General features: G+C 34.4%; 1 long non-coding RNA gene across 1 annotated transcript in view; it reads left to right on the top strand.

Annotated features, from left to right (window-relative positions):
- Positions 1 to 2,993: 2,993 nt before the first annotated feature.
- LOC116422086 overlaps positions 2,994 to 27,215 on the top strand; it is a 46,071-nt gene continuing 21,849 nt past the window's right edge. The window contains exon 1 of the long non-coding RNA XR_004232673.1: positions 2,994 to 3,170. This is a non-coding gene — a long non-coding RNA (uncharacterized LOC116422086). The remainder of the gene's footprint in view (positions 3,171 to 27,215) is intronic.

Below are 27,215 nucleotides of genomic sequence, written 5' to 3' on the forward strand. Positions count from 1 at the left end.
GTGCTTAGCTGCTTTCTTAGTTTAAAACCTATATAGAGGAAAATTATATAGGAAAATTCCTTATTCAAACTTATACTTTAATTAATGAAATCCCCCTGAGTTTTGTTTCAGGGGGATAAGAGAATTGAAATCAATTTATTTTTAAAATTATGTCAAGGGAACTTTAGTGGGCTGATCACTAAAAATAAGAGAGGGATTCAAGATAGAGCTAGCTTTCACTGATAACTTCCATGAGATACATTCAAATTGTATAAGTCTCCATCAGCAAAAGGGAATGGATGATTGCACTGCAGCTTCTACCTAATTTCTAAATCTTAAAAAAATGAATTTATAGACATAGGGAATGGACTTCTATTAGCTAGTTAGCAGATATGGAGTGACCTGCTATATGCTGGACAATAGACAATATAAAAGCTGCAGACTAAGTGACACCTTCCTCAACAGAACCTCCCCCCAAGCTGATTAACAAGTTCCCTGAAAACAAGTCAGTTTGGAGAAAATGGAGGCTGATACATAAATTTCAGTATTTATCCTTACCGACTTATGCACCATCCTCCAAATTCTAGTCTTCATTTGTAGTAATAATCAATAGGTAATAATACCATATAATATAATTCATAATACTTAGCATTTTGCTAAGTAAATTTATAATTTAGAAATGGATGTAGAGATGGAAGTTATCTTAATGATCATCTAGTTTAATCCCTTCATTTTCTAGATGAGAAAACTGAAGTCCAAGGAGGTTGGAGTCAAAGGCAATTACTTGTCTCATCAGACCCAGAATTTGGACCCATACCTTCTGACTTCAAAAGTTAAATATTTTCCTTAGCCAAATAAAGCAGAACAGCACATTTGCCAAGTATGGAAATGTGTGTTTAAGTTCTTCAGTATATATGGACATACAGAGAGCTGGGGAAGGAGGAAGGGAGATAGAGAAAAGAAGGGGAATAGAGGAGGGGAAGAGAAAGGGAAGGAGGAACAGAAAGGGAAGGATAAATGGTAGGAGAGGGATGGAAGGATAAAGGGAAGGAGGGAGAAAGAGAGAGGAAGGAGAAAAGAAGAAAGAGAAAGAGAAGGAGGAGGAAGAGAATGGGCGAAAAGAAGAGAGAGGAGGGAAGGAAGAGAAACAGAGAGAAAAGGAAACACCTACAGAGACAGACAGAGAAGAGATAGGGTAAGGGTGGTATATGTATACATGTGTAAGTATATGTAGGCATATTGTATATATATATATATATGTATATATAAGAAAACAAGGAAAAACATTCAGAAGGAAATGAAAATAGGAAAATTTTGCTAATACTATATCAAATTTAATATATGCTTCAAAACCCTATTTAATAGAACTTAATTTTATATACAACATTATTGTTCTTTGTAGACTGAAATGCTCATATAGAGTCACATTGATTATGTTAATAATACAAATTTATATTTAAAAAAAAAACAACTTTTGTTCTTGGAACAGCAAAAATCCTCCTTTAAAGAAAAAGGTCATCTGCTTAGTCTGTACTTTATACTCCTCATCCTGGTCCCTATCTTGGAGGTTGTACCCTAACAGTTAGGATTCGATATATTTTCCAAATTTTCATCTTTCATGGTTGGTCTTTGAACCAGATAATAGTTTTTGTTTAATATCATCAAGAGTTTTGGTCTCCCCGATTTTACATACTTTGTCTCTCCTATTTTCCTATGCTGATGAAGAAAAAGAATAACACAAAGAAAAACGCCAAACCCAGGACTCAAGGTCATTTTCTGTGCTACCTGCTCAGCTATATTTCTCACACTTTCAAAAAGGGGATGTGGTCAGTCAAAGCAGGAAGTGTTTTTTCCTCAAACCTCATACAAATGTAATTTCTTTTTATATAGGTTGTTGAAATTTGGCTTCTTTTTGAGCAGAGAGATAATCATCTTACCTTCTTCCAGGTAAACTCTAACTCTAATCATATCCATGGTGCAGAGATCTAATCTAAGGAAAAAATTTTGGACAACAAAACTTTCTTTCATTCCTAGATGAAAGAAGGCAGAAGGGAGTGGAGGAAGATATGGTCTGGGACTAAGGGCTTAACTCCCTTCTTGGCCTTACCTACCAAACTTCCTCCCAGCCACTTCTACAAGTCAAACCAGGCTGAAACTTATATCTAAGAAGTAAAGGTATAGAGAAGAATTTTCTTCTCCCTGGGATACCCTTCAGAAGAGCAGGCACAGGAATCCTGAAGTTAGCACTTTTATAGACTCATTCACTTTCAACTCAAATTTTCCCAACCCCAAAGAAAATGAGAAGGTAGGAGGGGAAAATTTTCATGGAAAGGAAATATCTTACTTCTGCTAAAAATAGTGACAACATAAAATATCCTGAGTCCAACCCTTGGAACAAACACCCCAGGAATGATCCAGATGAAAAAATAAACAATACAACCAAAGAGAAACATTAGTCAACTCCTTCATCTAGTACATGATTGCGCAAGAGGGAAAGAAACCTCAAAGAACTGGTGTGAAGCAGGAAAAGGGAGTACTGAAAGGGGTATATAAAACTAGCCAAGGCCAGCAGAACATTTGCCCTGGCCTTTTGATATAGTGGAGCCTACCACTGGTTAGGGAGAAAATTTCAGGATTTTTCAAAAAACCTGAAGGTATTAAACAGAATGGGTTGAAAACTGAGTTGATGCACTGAGGTCGGAGGACTTAAGGCTAATTACCAATTGGGCAATACTCTATTAGCATATGCTTGGAGGAAGAATGGCCCTGCCCAATCTCTGTGCAGGTTTGATCTATATAGCTTATAGAGAGATTGAGGCAGGATTTAGGGGGTGGAGTGAGAAAGCTAGAGTGGCAATTCCTTTCACTTCCTATTGCCATTCCTCTCACTTTGTATCACCATTCCATTCATGTCCACAAAGAATAAAGATAAAGGACTATTGCTCATCCTGACTCCTGCTGATTCTAAAGTATCCAGGGTGCTAACGCTGTCATCACAAAGATGAAGCTTCTGTCCGAGACACAGTCATTGGCTAACTGTCCAGGGAAGAAGATGGTTCAACACCCAGACAGCCTTTTTCTGGTACTTCACCAAAAAGATCCAAGAAACAATAATCGCTACTTCTGATTATTGCCTGTCAGGGCCACCAAAAAAAAAAAAAAAAGGCACCAACTTGTGTTGAAACATAAAGGTAGGAAGAGAAACCTAAAAGTGTTGAATAAAATGAAAAGAGCTAAGTGATCAAGTGTTTACATTATAATAGAAGAAGAGACAAATATCCCTTCAGAATATATTTTCTTCAACTGTAATAAAAAGATTAAAGACAAAAGCACAGGACCTGGATGTATTCTATTCTGAGTTATTGGTTTTAAGAGAAGAAAAAGAAGTATGAAAATAGGATTATACCAGGAAAGATTTGAGGGGGAAAAAAAGGAATCTACAATGTCTTATAATTGTAGCTTGCTAAAAGAGTCTGCAACATGAAGTAGATAATGGAAAGAGAAACTCAGGCTATCTGAATTAGGCAAAGAAAATTGAATTCCCCTTTCATTCTTTGTATATGCACCCATAGATTTTAACAAAAAAAAATTATTAAAGTAAGAAAGCATATAATCAGAGAATAGGAAAGGATAAAGGGACTTTTAAGAGAGGGATGGAACTGGGAAGAAAATAGTAACAAGGAAATATATTATCTCAGACTATAAAAAACAAAATGGACAATTTTGTCCATGATTATATAAAATCATCCACAATAAAATTGGAAGAGAAACAATTAAGTTGAAAAAAATATTTATAATAAATTTATCTGAGAAAAATCTGAAATTGAAGATATTTCATGAATAAAATTAGAGCTAGTCCCTAATAGAAACAAAGATATGAACAGTTTTTAAAAGAAGAAATGTAAACTATCAACAAACATAAATTGCTTTAGATAATTAATGTTTAAAGAAATGCAAAACAAAATAACTCTGAGTATACCAATATACCTTATATTGGTAAAGATGGGGGGAAATAGAAAATGTCAATTGTTGGAATAGCTATCTATGGGAAGCTATAACTAATTCATGTTCTTTGAGCTATGAAATGGTTTGCCAAGTCTAGAACACAATTTAGAATAGTAGACCCCCAAAATAACTAACTTTACATATCTTTAAAATAGCAGTACTGCTATTATCCCAAAGAAATCAAAGAGGACAAGATCTCACATGTACAAAAATATTTACAATACCATTTTTTGTTTATGAAATAATTGAAGGAAAAGAAAGTGGATATCAAAGTGGATATTGGAAAAGAAAGAAATTATTACATGTGAAAGTAATAAAATATTAATGTTCTAAAAATAATGAAAAAAGGAATCTGAGAAATCTGGAAATATTGTTAAAACTTTTGAAGAGTAAAGTGAATAGTTTTGGTCACTTTATACAGTGACTGGAATAATGTAAAGAAATATAAATTTGAAAAGGTATGTAATGCAAACAAAGCAATGACCAATCATGACTTTAGAAGACTACTAATGAAGTTTGTTCCAACTCCTTGAGGAGAGTTTAAATCAGGTCCTCCTGATTGCAGGGCTGGTATTGTACCCACTTTTCCATCTAGTTTCCCCTTGAGAGTTTGCAAAGTAGAGGTATGGAATGAAACATTCAGCACATAGAGCCAATATGGAAATTTGTTTTGTTTGACTAAAATTATTTGTTTCAAGAGAGAGCTTCCATCTTGGAAGGGTATAGTTGGAGAGTTGTTGATCATTAATGAAAAAAAGTCAACAATGAAACATTTACAAATACATAATTGAGAGCAAGGAAAGACTGAAGAAACCTCCTGATTAATTTAATATCTACTTCAAAATAAAAAAAAACCAGGAATAATAGAAGTTTATAATATCATATGTAATAGTATCTCCTTTTTAGATTTCAAAAAGGTTAATGATAAGGGAAAGAAATATCAAACTATAAAGTGGAAGGCAAGTAAGTAGTATCTGACTCTTCACGATCCCATTTGGGATTTACCCGGCAAAGATACTGGAGCAGTTTATTCCTCTTTCTCTAGCTTAGTTTATAGATGAGAAACTAAGGCAAACAGGGCTAAGTGATTTGTCAGAGCATAGCCCAGATTTGAACTTGAAAAGATAAGTCTTCCTAACTTCAATCTTACTGAAATCTAGCTCTATCCACTGTATCACTAGCTGCCCAGAAAGCATTTCAGATGCAAAACAAGCATTCCACACTTTAGGAATTGTCTGAGACTTACACAACTCAAATGAATATAAACGGAAAATGTTCAGTGAGACAATGAACTTATCTTAGGTACAGATTGTTTGAATACCTTGATTCTCAGTCATTCATCTGTATAAAACTCAATAGGTTCTGGGAAATGTGTATCTAAACTGATCCTATTCATCCTAAGTAAAGATGAAGTCCTTAACTGAGACTGATTTAGCAACTCCTGCCAAAATGGCTTCTTACTTCTCCCTTTTGTACAGGGAAAGTTTCATTTTCCTATATTTCTCCTTGGGGATGAGCAGGAGGGCCTTCCAGCATAGTGATTGATAAAGAACAATGTGTTTCATCTGCCCCCTCCATTTCTAGATTTGCTCTGGGTTTTTGTTTGTTTGTTTGTTTGTTTTTGAGTTCAGTAATTGATTGAAGGGAATGAGAATATAAGACCAAAATTGTTTGATGATTTATTTAAAATAAGTTAAGATGATGATATGGATGATCTTATCAAGGACTTCAAATTCCCTTGAATCCTTTGAACCTAGAAAGACACTTATAATAAACTATAGCAGTGTTAAAGGAATGGAACGGGTCATGAGGTCCTGAATAGCTAGCTGGGTGTGGACAGCAGAGAAAGAATGAAATATTGATGGAATTGTTCCCTGGAGCAGGCAAGGAAGGGCACTGATAGGAATCAGTTTAGCTCTCTATGGAGGTCCTGGGCAGCCCCTCCTTACTCTGTTCAGTCAGAAATCTGAGTTATGTCAAGCCTTGAGGTTACATTTCCTCTATAAATCTGTCCATGTGTCACATCATCTTTGCTGAATTCCTTTTGGGTCAGTCCAACACTACAGTCTGCCTCATAGTGTCTTTGCCCTCCCCCCTCTCCCATGCCACATGATATCTCTCCTCTCATCCCCTCACCCCCAATGCCATATGGTGTCTTTCTCCTTCTTATAGCTAATTAACTCTTTTAGGATGCTAAACTCCTCTATAGATTTATCCTATCAACTAAAATCATATTCCAACCTCATAAAGGTTGTTTCACTCCAAAGGTTGTTGGAACACTCATAAAGTGTTTCCTTTCTCCTGGTTAATTGTGAGTTTCATTAGGGAACTTGACTTAAAACCTCTTTTCTTTCTATGTGTTCTCCCAATTCTATTTCATATTTATCATTCCTAGTGACTTTTGTAATTCTTCATGTTGTCTGTAACCTCTTCTAAATAAACCTACCTGTTGCTAAAGAGAATGGTTATTGTAAATTCTTCACATGACCAAACTCCAACATTGATGCTTCAACATTCAATGTCTGAACCTCAATCGAAGTAGCAATTGTTCTCTTAAACCACATCATTTGGTGCCTACATCAAGCACATCAGGGTAATCAGTTGTTCAACTACATATTTGCCACATACCCCATTACTTTATCCTTGCCTAGAAAGGTTGTTGGCAAGAATGAACCTCAAATCTGAAATAATTTTAGAAAGAAATGTATTCCTTATTTGGGGAAATTTTCAGAATTAATTTCTTCTTTAAGCATTCTTAAAATTTTTATTTAAAACTAATTACAAAATAAGAAAAAAAGAAAAGAAAGATAGAAAAAGAAAATAAAAACAAAAAAATTATCTTGTACCCAACAGAATATCAAGGAGGATTCAAAATATGTGACAATAAAATTTTCATTCAAGAAAGCATATATAATAATAGAAGAGATTATATTCATGACCGTTTATCTTTGCTTGTTTGTAGGTTATCCTTTTGTTCTCTGCTGTGCACTTTTTGTGTTATTCTTTTTTTCCCCGTTCATTCCACCTGCTTCCCTCGAGTTAAACAGAGGTATGTGTGTGCGTGTGTGTCTGTGTGTGTGTGTGTGTAAACATATACCCACATACACACAAATACACACCCCACGCATATATACATACACATTTACATATATATAAACATGCATGTAAAACAATATTTATGTGTCTGACTGTAGACTTCTCTCGATTAAATCCTTAAATTTGATTTTGAGATCAATGATTAATAGTCCTTCATTTTTCCCAATTAATTCTAATATCATCCTTGTTGAAGTGTTTGTATATATCTCTTATTTCCTATCCTTGCTAAATCTTCTATTTTAATTCTATTCTTTACCTTGCCTCTCTATTACATCACTTCCCCCACCCATGGATCCCTCCCTTATCTTCTGCTTCCCACATTTTCCTTCCCTTTTTCCATTCCTATTAGTTTATTCACTTTATCCCACTCCCTTTAATCTAAATATCCATCTATAACTCACGTTATTCTTTATAACTTTCCCATTAATCTTCATATCTTGTCTCATTGCCATAAATCTACATATTCTTCTATACCCTTCTATACTCCACCTTATCCTATTCCCTCCCTCCTTAATTCTTTATAGATTTTGGCTACTACTACACCCACCTGCATACCCACATACACAATTCCCTATTTTATCTGCTCCTGATGTGAATGGGTTTTCAGAACAATCAGCTCTCCTCCCCCATCTAATGTCCTAGTATTGTTTCTGCCTCTGTACCTCATTCATATAACATAATTACCATTTTTGGCTTTTCCTAGGAAGTATTGCTTTTTAGAGTCAGATAATAATCAGCTCTGCCCCAATCTTTCTTTTGAACTTGTTAGGGGCCACTTGTTTGTGGTGTCTGGGATTTAATTCTGACCAGCAGAATAGATCATGTCATGTGAGAAGATACCAGAAGAGGAGAGGCAACTGAATGTCAATAAATACCTCAGATTTATTCTCATATGTTCAAAGCAAAGCAAGATTGTTATCAGTTAAAGAAAAGCATACATTCCTTTGCTAGTAAGACCTGCTTCTAGTAACTGTTTTATTACCTCCAGACATTTTTGTCAGATTGCCAGGGTCATGTTGATTCTAACCTGTCTGCTAGCTCAACTTGAACGTGAGATAACACTAGAGACTGATTTGCAACTCCTTAACTCTGTTAATACTCAACCACAGATCTGTGAGAATTGATTCCTCTCTTAACTCTCAAAGTGTGCTGTAATACACAGGGGTAAGTCTATGAGAACCTATGCACTTGATATGCAAATCCCTGTTTAAAATTTTACTAGATCTCTAAGTTTCATACTATGTGTGGTCCTCAACATAACTACTCAATTACTGATGTCACTTTTAAACATGTGGTATACATTTCCATATAAAAAACATAAACACTTTGTCCTTGTTGAGACCCTTGAAATTAATCTTTGACATTGGCTTTTATGTGCTCAATTTTCTATTAAATTCAGGATTAGTTGAGACAAAATTCTGAAAATCTGCAAGTTCATTGAGTCCTTTTTTTTTTCCCCATTCAATAACATGGTTAGTTTTGGTAAATATGATATTTTTGGCTACAGACCTATTTATATTGATTATCAATATATATTATTCCAGGAATGGTGGTCTTTTATTTCATCTGCTAATAAATCCTATACAATTCTAATTATATTGCCACCATATATGTATTGTTTTTGTTTGTTTCCTGTAAAAGTTTTTCCTTGATCTGAGGGTTTCAAAAATTGGCAATAATTTTCCTATATGCTTTCCATGTAGGATTTCTTTGATCAGTGGATTTTTTTTTTCTATTTCTACTTTCTTCTTGTATTCTATCACTCCAGGAAAATTTCCTTTGATTATGTCTTGCATATTGTAACAAGGGTTGTTTTTTGGGGGGGGTGTAGGGGGGAGGGTGGTCACAGCTTTCAGATATTCCAAATTTTCTCTTCTTAGTTTGTTCTTCAGAGCTGTTGTTTTTCTTATAAGATATTTCACATACTGTGTTATTCTTTTATTCTTTATATTTTTTTTGTCATTTTTTGTTCTCTTATGGCTTCACTGGCTTCCCATTGCTCAATTCTATTTTTAAAAAAATTTTCTGATATTTCTCATCTCTCTTATTTATTTCTACTTTTTAAATTTTGATTTATTTTATTTGAAAAAACAGGGTGAGAAAAAAAAAAAAGAAAAACAGAAATGAAATACAAAACAAAAGAGAATATTTAAGTGTGGCCAGCAGAACACCAGGGAGGATTCAAAGTATAAAACACCAAATTACCAGATCAAGGGAAAAAAGAAATATATATATATATATATATTAGTAGAAGAAATTATATTCATGAATGTTTCTATTTTGTTTACTTCCATGTTAATTGTGCTTTGGTTCTTTGCTGTATTTAATATATTCTTTTTTCTCCCTTTCATCTCTGCCACTACCCCCTGCCACTGTCATTTAAGAAAAGATATGTTTATGTATACATAAGTAGATATATACATACATACACATACTTATACCCACACACACTCCACATACACACAAGTCTTTCCTGTCCCTGCTGATTCTTTTCTTTAATTCTGCTCTATTACTTGCCTTGCTATCACTTAACCTCATTTCCCCCAAGAATTTCTCCCTTGTCTTCTCTTATCCTTTGCTTTTCCGTCCAGCCATCCCTTCCCACTTATTTCTTTATAGATTTTGGAGGTTGCCATACTCTTTGTGGTATATATGTAGGGTTGCCTATTGAACCAATTCCTGATGTGTGTAGGTTTTCAGAACTATGATCCCTCCTCCTCACTCTAATGCCTCTATGTCTATTCTTCCTCTGCAACTAATTTGTCTAACATGATTACTGTTTTTACTTTTACTTTGCCAATCTTTCTTTTGAGCTACTCTTTTGTTCATGTGAATCTTAAACATATAGTATACATATATACATATATAAAAATAAATAATTTGTCCATGTTTAAACAGTTTGTTATTGTTAAGTTCCTTAAAACTGATTTTTCATATTGCCTCTTATATGTTAAATCTTCTGTTAAGTTTAGGTTTGGTTGATATAAAGTCCTGAAAATCTGCAAGTTCCTTGAATGTCTTTTTTTTGAAGTGTTTTATTTTCAAAATGTGCATAGATAATTTTTAACATTCACCCTTGCAAAACCCTATGTTGCAAATTTTTCTATTCTTTTCCCCCCATCCCTCCCTTAGATGACAAATAATCCAATATGTCAAATGTGCAATTCCTCAATACATATTTCCACAATTATCAAGAAAAATCAGATCAAAAAAGGGAAAAATGAGAAAGAAAGCAAAATGCAAGCAAACAACAAAAAAAAACCTTAAAATATTATGTTGTAATCACACTCTGTCCCCATCATCCTCTCTCTGGCTGCAGATGGCTCTCAATGTCACAAGACCATTGGAACTGGCCTGAATCACTTCACTGTTGAAAAGAGCTGTGTCCATCAGAATTAATCATTGTATAATCCTATTGCTGTGTATGATCTCCTGATTCTACTCACTTCACTTAGCACCAGTTCATGGAAGTCTCTCCAGACTTCTCTGAAATTATCCTCCTGATCATTTCTTATACAAAAATAATATTCCATAACATTCATAAACCATAACTTATTCAACCATTCTCCAAATAAGAATATCCGTTTTTTTTCTCTTTCGAAATTATAGATAATTTTGCTGGATATATTTTTGGATGCAATCATAACTGTTTTGGTTGTCAATAGATATGATTTCAGAATTTGCAGTCTTTTATTGTAGCTGTTTGTACAATTGTCTTGTACAATTGTAATTGTAGCTCCAGCATATTTGAATTGCTTTTTTCTTGTTTCTTGAAAATTTTTCTCTGATTTGGGAATTTCAAAATTTTACAATAATATTTCTGTGTGTTTTCCACAAAGGATCTTTTTGAGGTGGTGATCAGTGGATTTTTTTCCCTTAGATTATTTCCTGCATTATTGTGTCAAGATTCTCTTTTTGGTCACAACTTCCTGGCAGTTCAATTATTTTTAGACTTTCTCTTCTTGATCTGTTCTCTAGATCTGTGGTTTTTCTTATGTTTCACATTCTGTTCTATATTCTAATTTTTTTATTATCTGTTTTGTTATTTCTTGGTCTCTCATAGCTTCACTGGCTTCCTTTTGCCCAATTCTAATTTTCGAAGCATTATTTTCATAAACCAATCTTCTTAGTTTTCTTGGATGCTTTTAATTTTTTTCTTTAGTTTTTCCTCATCTCTCATTTGATTTTTAAATTCTTTTTTGAGTTCTTCTATAAATTCTCTCAGTACAGGGAGCCATTTCACGTTACTCTTTGGAGTAGAAGGTTTTTTTTTTTTTTTTAATTACAGTGTTCTTCTCTGAAGATGAACCCTGTTCTAGTTCATTTTTTTTTTTTTTAAATAAGAAGTATTGGTGTAAACACCTTTAATTGTGGGGTGGGGATAGTTCCTCAAGCTTCCCTTCAACTCTCCTCTCTGATCAGAAACCCCAAACCAAGATCTCCACTCTCCTGCAAATGTCCACAGTCAGGAGCATCCCTGTCCCTTTGCACTCAGCAGTTGCTGATTCTTTCTTACCCAGGACCATGCCTCAACAAAACAACTGGGCAAAGGTTCACTCAGTCTTCCCAGACTCAAACCCTGACTCCACAAACAGTCCAGGAGATGAAAGTCTCTGTGACTAGCCTGAGGGGTCCCCACTTAATGTTTCTTTGAAGATAGCCCTGAAGTGTTTGCACTTCAGAATCCCTGCCCAAGATCTTTCCTTAAATCTTCTTGGGTTGTATCAGGAGGAGCCCTGTTTTGTCCCAAATTTTCTTGATTTAATCTCTGTCTTATTTTCCTCTATGATTCCCTCAGTGACTTTATCAGCCATTCTACACAAATAGCTCAAAGAAAGGGTACTTATTAAGAAGCCAAAATAAAAGCAATAGTTACAAAACATTCTCTCCATAAATCTATGACACTTCCAAATGGCAGTGGGAAGCCTGAGCATGCACATAAATATGCACTAAGAGTCAAGTATATGAGGAAAGCAAGAAGTTCACAACTCCAGCAATACAAGCGTCTGATGTCCCATCTCTTCTTGGGAAATCTTCAAGTTGTTCATCCTTGGGCCTAGCATCTTTTTTGGAATAAGTGGCTCAGTTATGCTTTTGTGGGCTTGTTTCTCCCTGCAGCTTTATTTCTAATAGTCAGGGCTAATTATTACTTGAATTCTTACCTGGCTTTTCTCTGTTGCTGCTGCTGCTTAAGAGTCACTGTCCTTGGAGTTGCCTTCACTGACTATATCTTTGACTTTGTGGACTGGACATGGTATCATCGATTGCTTGAGTAGTCCTGCTGTAAGGACTACTACTACTAAACAATGTTTGATAAGTGTTGACAGGAGAGTGGTACGTACTTCCTTTTTAAAAAAAAAAAAACTTTATCTATATTTTATTGTATACTGTATTTATTTTATTAATTATTTCCCAGTTACATTTTTAAGCATTCTTTTTTCCTTAAATTTTGAGTTTCAAATTCTCTGCCTCCTTTTTAAGACAAGTACAATGATATCAATTATCATTCTAGTGAAATAAAATGATAAGAGAAGAGTATAACTTGAGAGATATTTTGAATCCAGGTCAAGGAAAGAAATGTGCATGTGGTTTGTAAGATAATCTTCATTTTTAGCTTTGAGGTAGATGATTGTGATCTACCAACAAATTTGCTACTTGGCTTGCTTGCAGATATACTTCTTTGCCTGTATTTTACTTGTGGGTGTATCCCAGGAGGAAATAGAGTATCATACAGAATAAGTCAATTTCCCAATTAAGGAAATGTTTCTCAGAGTATTGGAGTTGAACATTAATCTAATCTAATTAACCTAAATTAAAGGTAAAACGATTACCTTTAACCAATAGGCTAAAATTGCAGAAACTTCTATCTATTTCACACAATTCAGACAGGTCCTTATACTCTCTTTTCTTCTTTGGCTTACCCTCCTCCAAGAGAACATATGGAATTCCACAGGTGAACTGTGGGGTATGCCATTTAAATTATCTTTCACATTTTGACTGAATGATAACTTTTTCCAAAATGATTAAAATAGATTTCAACCTCTTCTCCATTTCTATTTAGCTTCTAATGACACAGGTACACTCATATTCTAATGTCTTATCATGTTAAAGGAGGGGACACCCAGATTCCTGAAGGCTGTGATTGCAACCAAATGATACCAACCTATCATCTGAGACCAGAAGATAAATTTCTTCAGTCATCTGAGGACCAATCCAACTAGTTTAAAGAGCCTTGTTTGCAGATTCCTTTTCTTGTCTTTCTTCCTCCATCCCTCCCTCCTTCTCTCCTCCTTCCTCTCTTTCTTTCTCTCTCTCTGACTCTCTCTGACTCTCTCTTCTCTCTCTGTCTCTGTTTCTGTTTTTGTCTCTCTCTGTCTATATTTCTCTCTCTCTCTCTCTCTCTCTCTCTCTCTCTCTCTCTCTCTCTCTCTCTCTCTCTTTCTCTCTCTCTCTCTCCCCTCTGTCTTTCTCTCTTTCTCATGTTTACCTTTCTTTCTTTTCCTACAACAACTGTTTAAGAACATCAAGTGAGAGCCAAGAATAAATGGCATTGTTAATGGGTCAAAGGAGTACTCACTAACAAAATGATAATACCTTGGAAATATTGAAGAATTTGTGTATAGAATATTACAACATATTATATGAGAAAATGCATCAAGCCTGATGAAAACCCAAACTTATGATATAGAACTTACAGATTGCTTCCATTGCTTTTAAAATTAGCTTCCTTCCTGTACAGATGAATAGCTAATGTAGATCTCCAATTATTCCACTTTTGGGACATTAGGGAATATAGTTAAGTGTGGGGTGTTTGATATAGCTGCTTGTTTATAACTACATTATTCATATCTCCTTTCCAGTGTGCATTTGATGCCACTGCAATAGAGATTATATGCCCTGTTCCTTGCCCATGATTTACCCTGTCTCTTTAGCAATGATATGACATATGATGCCATTCATTTTGTTTGGGTTACACTGAACTAAAATCGGTTTTTTGGGCTTTTTGATGAAAAGATTTAGTGTATTCTGCAATAGAATTAAGACTAAGAAGTATATGCCTGAGAGTTAGAGAAACATATGAATAGAGTTGCAGAAATGAAGTCAACACTACAGAAATTAGTGTTATTTTTTTTGTATGTGAAAAATCAATATAAGCAGAGCAGCACATACTCATTAAAAAATCATGCTAAGAAGACCTGGTAATTGAGTGGATGCCCATCATTTGAAGAAAGCTGAATAAGTTGTACTATATGAATGCAATGGAATATTATTGTTCCTTAAAAAATGATGAGCAGGCTGATTTCAGAAAGTCCTGGAAAGACTTGCATGAACTGATACTAAGTGAGTGAGTAGAACCAAGAAAACATTGTTCAGTAACAGCAAGATTGTGTGATGATGAACTGTGATGGACTTAGCTCTTTTTAAGAATGAGGTGATTCAAGGCAATTTCAATAGACCTGTGATGGAAAGAGCCATTTGCATCCGACAGAGAACTATGGAAGCTGAATGTGAATCAAAGCATAGTATTTTTACTTGTTTGTTTGCTTGTTTTTTTTTCCTATTTTTTTCTTCTTTTACCTTTTGATTTGATTCTTTTTGTGCAGCATGAAGAAAATGGAAAATATATCTAGAATAATTGCACATGTTTAACCTATATTTGATTGCTTATTGTTTATAGGAAGATAGGAAGAGAGAAAAATTTGGAATACAAAGTTTTGCAAAGATGGAAGTTAAAAACTATCTTTGCATGTATGAAAAATTAAAAGCTATTAATAAAAATAAGAAAGAATGGAGGCTTACTTATGACCTGTATTCCCTGGACAGCTTAGAATACAGAGATTTGAATTAGGGTTTCTTCCAACCCCCAGGAGATTTCCTGCTAATCCTTCTTATATAATTCATACAATGTATCCCCCATATAAGAAATATTGGACAGAAAGTTCTAAATAAATATTATCAAACTCTTTATATGTACATATGGAGACTAATTTATCAGTGTTCATAGGTTTAGAGTTGGAAGAGACTTCAGAAATCATCTAATCCAATCCCCTGATTTTATATATGAGGAAGTCTGAGAGAGATTAACTATTTGCCCAAAGTAACACAACTAGTATAGGTTGGAGGTGAGATTTGAAACCAGATTTTCTTGACTCCACATACTAAACACTATACTGCCTCTCTGTTGAATCAATTCAATAATTTAGGCCATAGATGCAATCAATGGCTTCCCTCAATATGCACCATGTGTGGGCTGTGCAGGCCTACAATGACACTTTAAGTTTTGCTGTAAACTCTACCTAAGGGGAAAAGCATACTCCAGAGATCTGGGAATGACAGTCAAAGTTGAGCCAAGGACATGAAAATGGGTTACTATCTCTGACAACAGTCTTTTTCTGCAGTCAGCCATCTGGTGAGTCAGATTCTAACCTTACTTTTCTCTTCCTTCCTGTGTCCCTTCCATTAACTTCAGTGCACAAAAATCTCAGCACATAGATCTGGAAGCAAAGGTAAAATATAACAATGCTTTCCTGCCTGGCACTATCAGAATATCCCTGGGAAATTATACCCAAAGATTTTATAGCTTAAATCTGAGATCAAAGGTTGCAGATATCTTGCTCCCTTCCCAGTCACTGCTCTAGAATTCTCAAGAAGCAAAGAAAACTGGTAAAACTTCATTTGACAATCATAAAAATTGTGAATTGTGTATAAAAAGGAAGCAAAGAAGCCATTTGTGTGCCTCTCACCTCAATCCCTGGAGCTGATCTGAGTCTCTAGGCCCTTATTTCTAGCTTTCCCCTTAGACCTCAGTCAACTGTGAAGAATATCCTCCCATAGATCTCAGTTAGATGCACACATGTTGCGCATGGATTTTTTTTTTTTTTGTCCTTTCTTAGAATACGTACTGATTAAACACAAAAGTCTATATTTAAGGGAAGATTTGCTGCTAAAAGTGGTTAGTAATAAGGATATAAAAATTCTCATTCTCTTCCTCTTTCCATTTCTGCAGATTTAAATAGTTTATCATCTTGATTTAAAACAACCTCCCCCCCCAAAATAATATTGCTCCCCAGAGCATATATTTAACAGAACAAATAGATTTGCTTCCATCAGAACTTTCCAGTTTAGCTGATTTAGATAGGTTTCTTTAATTAACCATCTTGGGAAGGAGAGAAGTTAGTAAGTTTTTCAACTGTCAGTTGCCTACATAAAAAGAGAGTAGAAATAGAAGACATAATCAAAATATGACTTTTCTTTTTCTTCAACTAATTATGTTCTGTTTCCCTGCCTAGTTATCTTTCCAGTAGTTTTTTTTTTAAGCTAATTGCAAAGATCTTTTGTGCATTTATCTGCAAAGAGTAGAAGGGAAAAAAGATACAGAGAGACATTTAGCTATACACCAGAACACCAGGGGTTACCCAGAACAAACATCTTGCTGTCTAACATGATTTTTTTTGAAGTTTTCCCTTTTTTCTGCTTCCAAATTCTCAGTTTACAGCTACTGACTCCACTTGTTTACCTACTACAGCCAGGTCACTGCAATTATGTGAGATCTCCACTTGGTTCGAGAAGTCTTAAACATTCATGCCAACATAATAAAAAATAACAATACTATTCAAGTTAATTTGTACTTTAATGTCATATCAATTAAGTTAATAAGTGAGCATTCTTCAGAACTTGATAAAATAATGACAAAACTTATTGGAATTTTTTTTTTAAATCTTGACTATCAAGAAATGATGAAAGCCATAGGAATAAATGGGAAATAGCACTTTTAGATTTATAACTATCTTACAAAGTAGCAGTTGTCAAAATCATTATGCATTGGTTAAAAATAGAGAGGTAGATTAATGGAAGAAACTTGATAAAGGAGAATCAGAAACAATGAAATTCAATAATCTAGTGTTTAATAAATTGGAAAACAATTATTTAGAAAAGAATTGCCATTTGGATAAAAATCTTTTAGGAAAAATAGAAAACATTTGGCAGAAATTAGAAAGTAGACTATGTCCTGAGGTGGAGCCAAGATGGTAGAGCAGCCAGGAAGCTACTCAAGGAGTCTGAGTTTGCCTCAAAAATGACATGAAACCAAGACTGAACAGTCTGGCAGAAGGAAACCACTCTCCAGCTCAAGATAGACTGGAAAAAATTTTTTTTCTTTATTTTTAACACAGGAATCATGTTGGGAAAGAAAAATCAAAGTAAAAGAGAAAAACCAAGAGAGAAGTAAAAAGAGAGAGAGAGAGAGAGAGAGAGAGAGAGAGAGAGAGAGAGAGAAGTAAACATAGCATGTATTAATTTACATTCAGTCAAATCTTTTTCTGGATGCAGATGGCATTTTCTGTCCAAAGTCTATTGGGATTGCTTTGAATCACTGAACCATTGAGGAAAACAGTCTTTCATAGTTGATCATTGCACATTCTTGCTGTTATTGTGTACAATGTATTACTGGTTCTACTTGTTTTGCTCAGTATCACTTCATATAAATCTTTCCAGGCCTTTCTAAAATCACATCCTTCATCATTTTTATAGAGGAATAATATTCCATTACCTTCATATACAAAAACTTGTTCAACCAATCCTCAATTGATGGGTGTCTACTAGCTTTCTAATTCTTTGCTACCACTACATTTTGTACATGCGGGTCATTTTCCCTCCTTTATGATTTCCTTGGGATATAGACCCAGTAATGGCACTGTTGGCTCAAAAAATGCAAAATTTTATAGCCCTTTGGGCATAGTTCCAGATTGCTCTCCAGAATTGTTGGACCATTTCCCAAGTCCACCAACAATTCATTAATGTCCCAGTTTTCCCACATCCCCTCCAACATTATCTTTTTCTGACATTTTATCCAACCTAAAAGATGTAAAGTAGTACCTCAAAGTTGTTTTAATTGAAATTTTCTAATGATGACATTAATTTTATCACCTGAAAATTATCAATTGAAGGAATGACTTGTAGTCTTATAAATCTGACACAGTTCTTAATATATTTTTTCTTTTTATTATTAAAGTTTTTTTGTTTTCTAAACATATGCATAGATAATTTTCAACATTCACCCTTGCAAAACTTTGTGTGCCAAATTTTTTGCCTCCTTTCTCCCTACCCCATCTCCTAGATGGCTAGTAACCCAATATATGTTAAACATGTGCAATTCTTCTATACATGTTTCCACAATGATCAGTCTGCAGAAGATCTGCAAAAGGGAAAATGGGAAAAAACAAAATGCAAACAACCAACAAAAAGAGTGAAAATATTATGCTGTGATATGCACTAGTCCCCACAGTCCTCTCTCTGGGTGCAAATGGCTTTCTTCATCACAAGACTATTGGAACTGCCCTGAATCATCTCATTGTTGAAAAGAACAATGTCCAGCAAAATTGATCATCATATAATCTTGCTGTTGCCATGTACAATTATCTCTAGTTCTACTCATTTCACACTTCACTTAGCATTAGTTCACGTAAGTCTCTCTGAAATCATCTTGGTGATTGTTTCTTATAGAACAATAATATCCCATAATATTCACATGCCATAAATTATTCAGCCATTCTCCAACTGATGGTCATCCACTCAGTTTCCAATTTCTTGACACTATAAAAGGGGCTGCCACAAATATTTTTGCACATGTGGATCCTTTTCCCTCCTTTATAATTTCCTTGGAAGACAGACCCACTAGAGATACTGCTGGATCAAAGAGTATGCACAGTTTGATAATCCTTTGGACATCGTTCCAAATTGCTCTCTAGAATGATTTAATCATTTCACAATTCCAACAATAATGCATTAGTATCCCAGTTTTCCCACATCCCCTCCAACATTTATCATTATCTTTTCTTATCATCTTAACCAAACTGAGAGGTATGAGGTGGTACCTCCAAATTGTCTTAAATTGCAAAAATTCTCTGAGCAATAGTGGTTTAGAGTACCATTTCATATGACTAGAAATGTTGTCAATTTCTTCATATGAAAATTGGCTGTTGGTATCCTTTGACCATTTATCAATTGGAGAATGGCTTGAATTCTTAAAAATTTTAGAAATGAGACCTTTATTAGAAATACTGGATGTAAAGATTTTTTTCCCACCTTTGTACTTCCATTTTAATCTTTCTATTGGTTTTGTTTGTGCAAAACCTTTTTCATTTAATGTAATCAATGTTGTCTATTTTACATTTCATAATGTTCTCTAGTTTTTCTTTGGTCATAAATTACTCCCTTCTCCAAAGATCTGATGGTAAATTATCCCTTGCTCTCCTAATTTGCATATAATATCATACTTTATGCCCAAATCATGTATTCTTTATGAGATTATTTTGATATGAGGTGTGAGATGCAGATTTATGCTGAGTTTCAGACATTTTCTAGTTTCTTCAGCACTTTTTGTCAAACATTGAGTTCTGACAAAGGTCTCATTTCTATAATATGATGTACTGAATGTAAATCAACACATGCTAGATTCATTTCTTTTTTCTGTTTTTTAATCTCTCCCATATTTTTTTTCTTTTTGATCTGCCTCCTAACATGATTCATAAAGCAATGCGTATTAAAAATAAAAAAACTTACTAAAATTTAAAAAAGAAAATAAGTAAGTCTCTAACTTCATTGAAGCTCTATCTCCTCCCCTGAAAGATCATGCTGATTCTCTCTGGACAGTTAAGTTAATTCTTGGTTGTAACCCCAGGTCCTTTGCCTTCTGGAGTATGTTATGCTAGGCCCTCCAGAAGCTGCTAAATCATGGGTAATCCTTATTGTTGCTCCTTAATATTTGAATTGTTTTTATCTGGCAGCTACTGAGTCAGGATTGAGGGTCTTAATTGTTGATTTGCTGTAATTAAGACCTTCTCACCCACTTTCTCAGAGCCTATGTAACCTGGTTTAACACCCTTTTCAACCCCAGTGAGACTGATGTTTCTTGAAGTTTTTTCAGTCTCTCTTGAGCTGGAGAGTGGCTTCATTCAGTCAGATGCTGTTCAAATGGTTGTTCAATGGTTCAATGGTTCAGATGTTGGTTTCATGTGGTTTTGGAGGAAAACTGGCAGAGCTGGAGCAGCTTCCTGATTTTATTCTGCACTCTTGGCTCCACCTTCACTATCTGAGTGACTGTTTCAATAAAATATTTAAATATTTTGACTAAGGGGGAAGTTAAATGGCACAGTGCATAGAGTACCAGCCATTAACTCAGGAGGACCTGAGTTCAAATCTGCCCTAAGACACCTCTCTGCCTCTGTCTCTGTCTCTGTTTTTCTCTATCTATCAGACACACACACATACCCCAAATGAATGTACTAGAATGTTACTATACTGTGGAATTTGAGAAACATGGAAAAAGCCAGGGCAAAATTGAGCAGACCCAGGAAAACAATATACATGATGGCTACAGTCATCTATATGAAAGTCTCTCCAAAAGGCATTTGAACTCTGATTATTTATAATTATCTCTTTACTGAAAGGAAACTATATCTTATCAATATCAATACTCTAGGACCTAAATTTGAAGAAGACTTGCCATATTTGCTTTTCCTTTTGATTTCTTTAAATGTTTTTCTTACAAGGAAAGCCTCCAAGTATAGAAGATATAGATATATATGGATACATATAAAGAAATAGATAGATAGATAATGGATATATATGTGTGTATGTGTGTAACTATATTACAAACACCAAAGATAGCAATAAAACCAAAAAATGAACAAGGAAAAAGGATAAGAAATATGTGTTACCTGAAATCTATTATTAATTTCATTGTAATCATATTCTTAATGAAGTTGAATATGGACTTTTTATTGCAGAATATACATTATCAAAACTATTTTACTATTTTTGATAATGCATAAAATTCACTTAAAGTATGAAAAATGCTCTAAATGAACATTAGAAGAGAAGAAAAAGCAGTATAATCAGTCTTGACCAGTGTGTGTGTGTGTGTGTGTGTGTGTGATGAGCATGAAAGTTCAAAGAATAACCAAGCACTAAATCACCATTGTTTATTGTTTGTCCTTCATTCTCAAAGACATCAGGAAGGTGACACCATGACATGAAAATGAAATTGATTTAAGTGATGAAGAGCTGTGCAAAGTCACCAGCCTCACATTCTCCTTTGGAACCGTCTAAGTCCAGTAGCAAGATATAGAACAAGACAATTGGAGATGGCTTTAGACTCAGTGGGAGACCATAGCCTTTTTAAATTAAAATGATTAACAAGTTTTATTTTGAGAGGCAATGAACAATCAGTGATTAAAGATAAGTAAAAAATGAGGCAAATAATAACATATTTTACCTAGGTTTCCTTTCTTGCTTTTTCCCCTTCTCCCTTAATTTCCTTTTTCTCTTCCTCCCTCCCTCTTTCCCTTCCCCCCTCTTTCTTTGCTTTCATTTTTTTTTCCTCACAAGTACTGATACTTATTCAACTTAATGTCTAAGAAGTAAGCCATAGTCATAAAGGACATTCAATAGTTTTGTTACAGTTTGTCTCCTTTAGTTATAAAGATTGACTGGCCAAGCATTTTTTTTAAATTAAAAAAAAATCATCATACAATATTACAGGGGCAGTATTAAAATATATTAAGCATTACCAAGGGAAAAAATTACTTTTCCTCAGTGGTTTCACTCTAATGGTTTTGGATGTGGGTAGTTAGATGAGTTCATTCATTATATAAATATTTTGTTTTGATCTTAATACTCTCAGGAAAGATTTTTTTCCCACCAAAATTTCCAAATCAAATGTAGTTTTCCTTTGTTTTTGTGTTATTGTTCAGTTATTTCAGTCATGTAGAACTCTATGTGACCCATTTGGAGGGTTGTTTGGTTTTTTTGTTTGTTTGCTTGTTTTTTGCAAAGATACCAGAGTGGTTTTCCAATTTTCTCCAGCTTATTTTTACACATGGGGAAACTGAGGCAGAGTTAAGTGATTTGCCCAGCTAGTGTTTAAGGCCAGATTTGAATTCAGGAAAACTCAGGTTAATTCTTGCTTCCAAAGCCAATCCTTAATCCATTGTGGCTCCTAGCTGTCCTTTACATTTCTCAAAATGTCTATGACTTTATTAGTAACTTTTGTTTTGAAATGGTGTCCTTACCATACTTTCCTGGCCTGAAATCTGCAGGATATCCATTAACACTCTTTTTTACTAAACTCTGTTAAATGCCAGTACTTCTTATATCACACACACATACATACAAATGTATAGATATACAAATATATATCTGTGTGTTTATATATTTGTGTATATAGATATAGATATATAAAGAGAGAGAAAAAGTTTTAAAAGTTTGCTAAGTACTTTATATACAATAGTTTTTTTTTGTTTGTTTGTTTTTTTAATCCTCAAGGCTCAATAGAGCAGGGTTTCTTAAATTTTTCCTACTCATGAGCCCTTTTCACCTGAGAAATTTTTACACAATCTGGGTATAAAACAGGAATACAAATCATTTATTGATAATAAGTAAATTTGCTATTAATAAAAAGGCATAACTTTTGTGACCCCTACACTCATTTACCTGACCTCATAGGGGGTTATAACCCAGTTTAAGAAGTTTGCATTAGAGGAATTTTATATCTCAGAAGAACTAAATAAAGGTATATATGATTGTGCTTCTATGGGTAAGGGGAAGAGTGTGTGTGTGTGTGTGTGTGTGTGTGTGTGTGTGTGTGTGTGTGTGTGTATGTGTGTGTGTTTATAGAAGAGAATGAGGTATCCAATAAAAGTTTATACTTTAAATTATGAAGTAAAGCTGTTGTGACAAAAAAGAAGAGGAATGTCTTGAGAAGTACTCTAATTTATGAGGGTCTATGGATTGTCTTTTATTTGAAGTGAATCTGAAATCTGAACCCAAAGCTTTGTTTGACACAACTCTCTCAACACATATACGCACACACACTTAATAGCAATATGTGTATAATATACTATACTATATGCAGTTTAACCACCAGGTGGCAGTAAGATATTGCTATATTTAAAATATGTACTTGCATATAATTTTCTCAAGTTTGAAAAAATTTTAATACATACTATATTCTTTTCTACCATAATTATTTTTTGTGATGATCTGGAATTGAAATCATGAGATTTTAATGCATATTATTTAATTTTTCATCAGAAAACCATTTTTATTACATTGACTATTAAGCTTAGCTTGTTAAGAGGCCATTTTTTCTCTGGGTCTAGCACTGAGTTTGGCCCATAGATTTTTTAATAGTATTTAAATCAAAAGAATCCCCAAGATATTTAAGCATGTTCATCCCCATTTCTTAGATACCTTTCTTAATCTTGAGGAAGATGTGGTATGGTATGGTAATATTCCAGGATTCCATCTCCATGAAAGAATTTTAGGAACATTCAGGAACATTTCAGATTCTCAATGCATCATTTTATCAGGCCACTTTATTCTATTTTGTTCTCTTTGAGAACAAAACTTCAAAGCCACTGGAAGTAAATAAAATCATCAGGGCACTTTTTGGGTGAATGTTTTACAAGGTGGATGCTTTCATCAAGCAATCAATGATGTTTTATTAAGCATCCACTATGTACCAGGCACTATGCTGAGCTCTGAGGATACAAAACTTACTGATAAGGAGCTTACTCTCTCATGAAGAAGACAACAAATGCACATATAATGATATGTAGCATAAAAGTGAATAAATAAAATCAATGCAAAATAATTAAATACAATATAATTTAAGAGAGAAATATTAGCAATTGGGTTAGGATCAAAAAACGCTTCATTTAGAAGAGAAGCAACTTAAAGTAGGAGGGGCAATCTTTGAAGCAGACATAAGTAAGGAATGTTTTCCAGCTATGTGGGTGCACAGAAATGCACAGACAGGAAATGGATTGATATGTATAAGGAAGAGAAAAGAAGACAATTTGGATGGGTGCTACAGGTAGGCTAATGTCCAAAGAATCAGAAAGGATAGGTAGCAGTGAGCATATGAATGCTTTTAAAAACTGACGAGTAAAAGAAAATAAGAATCCACTGGAGTTGATTGAGTTGCAATCACATGGCCAGTTCAGTATTAAAAGAAAATTATTTTTTTCTGTAGAGGATGCACTTGTAATGGGCTGAAGCTCGAGTTGATGCACTGAGGTCCCAAGCACATGAGACTAAATAGTAATTGGACCATACTCTATTAATATACATGCTTGGAGAAAGAATGGCCCCCATCCACTGTTTGTATAAGTCCTGATGTGTTGTATAGGAAATGACTATTTTGGTGGGTGGAGGCAGAGGGGCCGAGAGACTGCTGGCTGGCTTCTGGTCTGGTTGGCTTCTTGATGCAGCTGCTGACATTGCTAATCTCCCTTTACCTCCGACTCCCCTTTACCTCCGATCCTTTTTCACCTCTACTGAGAATAAAGATTGAAGATTTTCCCTTAACCTTAATTCCTGACTCAGGCTGATTTTAAAATACGCGGTCATCACATGAACTGAAGTTGGAGAGACTTGAAGTAGGGAAATCAATTAGAAGGCTGTGGAAATAATCTAGTCTAGAGGTTATGAGACCTTGAAGTGACTCCTATATGAGGAGAAAAAAGATATCAGATGCAAAAAATGTTTTGAAGACTGAAATGGCAAGACGATTAGATTTTTAAGAGGTAAAAGAATAAGGAGATAAGAAAAAATGCCAAGATAATGAAATTGATTTGGAAAGGATAGTAGTACCTTCAACTGAAATATTGAAAGTCTAGAAGAGAGAGATTTATGGAGAAATAGTTAATTTGGGACATCTTGAATTTGATGTATCTCTGAGACATCCATTTTGAAATAGCTAATAGGCAATTGGTAAATCAGGACAGAAGTAAGGGGAGAAAATCTGACTGGAGATAGATGTGTGTGTGTGTGTGTGTGTGTGTGTGTGTGTGTGTACATATATATATAATATATATATATGTATGTATAGAGAGACATATAAACATGTCCACTCAGATCTTCATGTATGTGTGTGCAATTGCTTAAAGACAATAGTTCAATCCATGAGAAGTAATGAGATTATGAGGAGAAAGAGTATAAAAGGAGAAGAGGAAAAGAATTAAGAAACTATGTAATAGAACAGTCAGTCAGGAGTGGTAAAATGTACATGATGAGTCAGTAAAGGAGAAAATGAAGGAGAAATTTGACAAGGAGAAGAGAACTAAGATGGCTGCCGCATCTCTCCCTCCCTCCTTCCTTCCTTCCTTCCTTCCTTCCTTCCTTCCTTCCTTTTCCTTCCTTCCTTCCTTCCTTTCTTCCTTCTTTCCTTCCTTCCTTCCTTCTTTCTTTTCTTTCTTTCTTTCTTTCTTTCTTTCTTTCTTTCTTTCTTTCTTTCTTTCTTTCTAAATGGTTCACTGCTTGTTTCTCCACCTCATTTTACAGATAAAAAACTAGAGCAAAAGGGTTAAATAATTGCCCAAAGCCACACAGCTAATATGGATTTGTGGCTGGAATTGGACTCAGTTCGTTCTGACTTTGAGATTTGATCTAATCTGCTGAACTATTTAGCTGTCACCCTTACTACTGGAGAATAGTGTCCTCCCTTAGGGAAGAGACTATCAAAAAATAAATGATGATCAGTTCATCAAACAAAAATAATTATTTTTAAAAATTCTGTCACATTTGGCGATTTAGAGATTAGTGGTAACTTTGGAAAGAGAAAGTTTCAATTGAGTGATGAGGTTAAAAGACTAACTACCAGGGATTGAGGAGTAAGAAGAGTGAAATCAAGGTAATGACTATAGTCACTCTTATCAAGTAGTTTGTTTGAAGATGATAGCTTAAGGGGGAAATACTAAAAACATTTTTAAAGATAAGAGTGACCAACTAATTTGAAGACCATGAGGAACAAGTAAGTAGATAGGAAGAGGCTAAAGATTTAAGAGAGGAAGAGGATGGTTCAGGTAGCAATGTGTTGAAGAAATCAGGAGTCAATGAGATCATGTGCATATGTAAAAGTATTCTTAATAGAGTGCACCTCTTTGTCAGAGACTGCAGTGGGGAGAGAAGGAGGAGGAGGAATAGGAGAAGATGTCAAAAGGTTTATGAAATGAAAAAGAGGAGAGGTAGAAGCAGGAGGGGAAGAGTTTCAATTTTCCCCTTAAAATAAGATGCAAAGCTCTCAGGTTAGAGGGAAGAGAAAAGGGAAAGATATGGAAGACAAAAATAGAAAGAAGGTTTGCAACAGTTTCTGTGGGAACCGAAGTAGGGAATCAATTTATAATCTTCTTAATCATCACAGTTGTGAGACTTCTTCAAGATACCTTTAGTAGTTTATAAGTGGGAATAAAGGAAACAGATGGTAAAAGTAATCTAGACTGATGTTTGGCAAGGGATCAATGGCAAGAGGACAAAGATGGGATATTTGATAGCAGAGGACTGCTGCTGAATGGCTAATACTTTTCTGTTGGATGAAATGTCTAGCTATTGTGTTGAAATTGGAGGATAAAAATAAAGTCAGGGGTAATGTCAGTAACTAAAGTATAGAGGGACTAAAAATGTAGGTAAAGGCAAAAATATAGGTTTAGGAGGTTTAAGGCATAGGAAAAGATGGGAAGATAGAAAGTTATGGTCACAAAGAGAATTGCCAGAGTTTCTAATTAGGGAAGCAAACACTAGATAATGGTGAGATCTTGCGTGTGACCAAACCTATATGTAACTGGATTTGAAGGAAAGAGTAGGTCATGTGATTTAGAGGTAGAACAAAGAAATTAGAAAGTTTGAGGGAGTACCTTTGTGATCTTACAACCTCACCTTGACTACTTCTGACAATTTTAGAATAAAAATGAATGCAAAATAAGTAACATTTGCAAAAATTACATTTTCTAGACTTGAGATTTTCAAGTTTATATTATCTTGTGCTTGAAAAGCTTCTTCTTCATAGCAATAGTTAGCTGCCATTTTAAAGTTATAATCTTAATGTTCTTTTACCATCAAGCACCCTATACCACATTGTAGATAAATCAGTACCAATCCCTCCAGTTTTAGTTCTATATAAAATTATTTGCTACTTTTCTTTCTTGTTTAAATTGTATTTAATTTCCCCCTAATTCTATGTCAAGACAATTTTAGCATTCATTTTTTTCCTCAATGGTATTTTATTTTCCCAAATAGATATAAAGATAGTTTTCAACATTTATTTCTGTAAGATTTTGTGTTCCACTTTTTTTTCT

This window comes from Sarcophilus harrisii, chromosome 3, assembly GCF_902635505.1.
Source record: "Sarcophilus harrisii chromosome 3, mSarHar1.11, whole genome shotgun sequence".
NCBI lineage: Eukaryota > Metazoa > Chordata > Mammalia > Dasyuromorphia > Dasyuridae > Sarcophilus > Sarcophilus harrisii.